We start from the raw sequence: 3623 nt of genomic DNA on the forward strand, positions 1-3623 counted from the left end.
ATATATTTTTACAGCTCCTTTCTATGGTCTGCTAAAAAACGGTTTATTTTGGCCTAATAATATTTATGAGCCTCTCTTCTGATTGGCCTCTTGTTTTCTGAGTGACGCATGGCCCGGCCAACCACAGGTAACTAGGGTCAGGCGATGTCACAGCGCTAGCTGGAGGCAGCAAAACAAAGGGGAGACACACGGTGGCCCGTTTAAACCAGCGCAGATTCGGTACGTAAGGAGCTTAAAATATCATCTTGTGAGGTTGGGTGCCAGAATCTATGTACTACAGCCTCAAATTAGAAATATGATCGCATATCTGCTGCCACAGCTGTGGTTAAACGTGATAAAAATGAGTGGACTGGACAGAAACGACAGTCAAAAATGCTTGTGTTTGTAACTTGTTAGAAAAGGTTCAATAAAGTATTGTCTTTTGTTGTTATGGACGAGTCTACAGATTTCTTGCCATATGTTTCTCGACTGTGTCGTGTATGAAAAAATATCTGTGTGCATGTGTAAAAAATCAAAAAATTCCGATTTATATATAATCAATTGTAATTTAATTAATTGTGGCTGGAACAATAATGTCACTGTAAAAACAGTTGCCTGAAATTGAAATGTATATATATCATCATGACTAGACAGACACAGTGAGTTTGTCTTTATTATACAAATTAGATGTAATCCACCTCATAGTAACAATCCTGTCAGATTGTCCATCTTTTGAGTGAGAGTATAACGTCGGCCGATCTGGTTTCGTGGTTAAAGTTAAAAAAAAAAACCTTTTTCCCCCCCTTTTTCAGGGGTTTGTTGTTGCGCAATGTTCCAATGGCATGGCGTGTTTGTTTCGGGGGGTTTTTGGAAAAAGGAAGGGGGGAAAGGGTGGGCATCTCGGGGTGGGGACTAAAGGCATTGACTGTTTGGTTCTGACATAACTTTTTGGTTTTCAGTTTGTGAAAAATCACAGCTATTTTAAAATGCGGGGTGTGTGCTTTTTTACTTTTGACTGCCTGTATTAAAATTTATAGGGGAAGAAAAAAATCCCAAACCCTCATTTAAATCGTGAAAAAAGGGGCCTTTTTTTGACAACATGGGACCTTTAAAGGTCGGGGTTTTTAAAAACTACTATTGATCTCCTCCCTGTTTGGTAAAGGCAGCGGGCATTCCCTTGGGCCCTTAATAAAGGGCCCAAATGAAGGGGAACCGGTTTGAAAAAAATTTAAAACCACGCCCCTTTTCCCCTGCCTAAGCCATTAAAAATTCGCTAGTCCCGAGGGCCTAAAAAATTTTCCCAACGGGGGGAGACAGTCCCCCAAACCTGCCTTGCCCCCCCCCCCCCTTTCCCCCTTCTCGACTGTTCCGATCAAATTCATGACAGACTAGCTCCAAAGTGGCCCGTTGTGCACGTAAAAGGATGGGGCTGGAAAAAACCCTAAACTTTTCACCATGGAATGCCCAAACCTGAAGGGAAATCCTATTGCCCATTCAATAAAGCTGATTTTTTTTTTCCTGAAATCGAAAAATCCAAAAGGCGTTTTAACAGCAATTTCTTGTCTCCCCTCATTTTTTATTGAAAAAGCCATTTCTCACCTGCTAAGGGGGCCCTCCAGGGGGGTCGCAACAGTTTTGTCCCTTTTTCCGTAGGCATACCCGGGGGTTTTGTTTTTAAAAGTACATTTTAACACTGCGGGTGTCCAAAAGTGTGAGGGAAAGTTTTTAAAAAACTTAACTTGGGCCCAATGGGGGAAAAAAACCCCTTTTTTTTTTATGTGCCCCAAAAGAAACTAGCCCCAAATTTTTTCGGGACCCCCCAAAGACCCGGCTACGGGAAATAGCCACATTTACATTACACTTTTTTTGTCATTACGATTTAAATCATTCGTTTTAAAAAGATTCGTGGACTGTTTTTCTTGAGACATTATCTAATCCCATTTTGGGGGTTTTAAAGTGCCGGTGCTTTCAATTTTGGGGCAAACTAGCCTACCCAATGAAAATCAAATACAAAACACCCCGAGAAAAAAAAAGCCCCTATTTGCTTTAAAATTTTTTAAAACCCCTTGCACTTGCTTAAAAAAAACCGGGCCCAAAATTTTTAACCCCTATTTTTTCATTGGCGCTCATTTTAAATGGCCAAACACGATCAAATAACCCCTCCCAAAAACATTACGGGCCCTCTTTTAGGGGGGTACCAAAAACAGAAAACCCAAAATAGCTCTCAGCTAGTTGATAATTATATCATCAAACGCCCTAAATTTTTTAATGTTAAAGCTTAAAGGGAAAAAACCGTAGCCTACGACCCCCCCTGTATGCAGCTCTGAAAAGAAATTTTATTTTTACTAAAATTTTTTTCTGTACTTTAAAGAACAAAAAACACAATTTTTTCACAAAAGGGTTCGGGGCAAAGAATTTTAAAAGGAGATTGCTTTAAAGAACATGGAAGTGCTTTGCAACGACTATCACCCATAACTTTTCCAAACGTGTTTTTTTTGAATCTGTAATAAAAATAAAACAAATTTCAAAGGGAAAATTTTTTGGCAAATTTTTTTTATTTTTATTGGGGCTTTTTCACTATCATCGTGTTTTTTTCTAAGTTGAAAAACCCGTAAAATTTTGTTTCTTTCAGATTTTGCTTTCCCTCCGGTTAAAGAGAGCAAAATTGGCCCTTCATAACCCCACAAGAAATTTTTTAAATTCTACTTTCCCCAAAATTTTCCAGTCTCTACTGTAGTATTGGGTTTTTTGACGACCACGACCTCTTTGTGTGATACGTAGATGCAAAATATCGGGTTTTAAAGGTTTTCCCTGGCAGGGTTTTTAAATTTTGTTTGGTTTATAGAAGGGTTTTACCACCCCCTCAAACCCATTACAATTTTCATTGTTTGGGGATTTTTTTTTCCAAATTTAGGTGTTTTTATATGGGGCATTTTTTATTCGGATTGGACTTTTTAAAAAATTACAATGCTCCATGGAAAACACTTAAATGTTTCCCCCAACCCGCACAGAAACTGTTATTGAATTTAAAATTTTTAAACCAAATCTGAACCAAATGAGAGGGTTTTAAAACGGCAATCGCAAAACCCAAAAAAAGCCGGGGGTTTTTTTTTTCCCGTGTTGAAATGCGCTGACATTTCATGTTACATGCTTAACTGTACTTGCAATGCAACAATTCACATTATTTCTCCCTTTTTTTCACTTCTTACAACTTTATCTGCATTTTACTAGAAAGGGAAATGCTAAATCCCAATTTTTAAAATTTTGATCCCCAAATTTAAATTTAATTAAAACATTTAAATTTTTTTGGGAATCATTTAAATTTCCCCCTCCAAACCCTTTCATATGATCATTATTTTTATTTTTTCCCCCCTTTTTTGGCCCAAACACCTTAGGTGCAAAACCTTGAACCCTTTAAAATTTAAGTTAAATTATTTTACCCAATTTAATTTTATTACCCACTCAAAAGATTTATTCAACTAACTTCTAAAAGGATTTTTCCCCTCTTTTTCCTGTTTTGGGGTTAAAACTTAAAACTTTTGTTTTTTTTTTTGATTCCCCTTTTTTTAATTTAAATTTTTTCTTTTTTTTGCCCCTTTTTTGCCTTTTTAAAAATTTTTTAACCTATTCACAACAAAAACAAA

The sequence above is a fragment of the Cyprinus carpio genome, chromosome A24 (genome assembly GCF_018340385.1).
Source record: "Cyprinus carpio isolate SPL01 chromosome A24, ASM1834038v1, whole genome shotgun sequence".
Taxonomy (NCBI): domain Eukaryota; kingdom Metazoa; phylum Chordata; class Actinopteri; order Cypriniformes; family Cyprinidae; genus Cyprinus; species Cyprinus carpio.